We start from the raw sequence: 536 nt of genomic DNA, 5'->3' as shown, positions 1-536 counted from the left end.
AGGGGGGAAAAAAGGGGAAAAGAAAAAAAAAAAAAAATTTTTGGGACAATAGCCCCCTTTCCCCCGCCTTTTTTTTGGGGAACGGACCAAACCAACCCGACCCACCCCTCCAAACCGAGGGTTTTAAAAATTTTTAAAAAATTTTCCCACCAAAATTAAATTTTTTTTTTTTGAAAAAAAAAATTTTTACAAAAACAAAATTTTTTTGAACATAAAGGGGGAACTTTTTTGGCCCCCATTGGGATGGACTTTAAGCTTTCCAAAAAAACTTTTAACCAAGTAGGGGGGGGGTTTTTACCACCTTATTCCCCTTTAAAAGGGGTTTTTATTTTAAAAAGGTTTCAAACTAAGCTTTCCTGATGGGAACTGCGGGTGGTATGATTGCTTCCAAAACTGAGGGGTTTTTGGCGATGTATGTGGGACTGTGTCTCTGCGTTTCCTGTTCCCTTTAAAGGGGTGTTTTTGGCCATTTGATCCCCATTGGGTGGGAAATACCAGTGCTATGAACCCGGGTTTTTACAACATATGATGCCTTC

The sequence above is a fragment of the Penaeus monodon genome, chromosome 6, assembly GCF_015228065.2.
Source record: "Penaeus monodon isolate SGIC_2016 chromosome 6, NSTDA_Pmon_1, whole genome shotgun sequence".
Taxonomy (NCBI): domain Eukaryota; kingdom Metazoa; phylum Arthropoda; class Malacostraca; order Decapoda; family Penaeidae; genus Penaeus; species Penaeus monodon.
Note: the sequence above shows the minus strand (reverse complement) of the source record.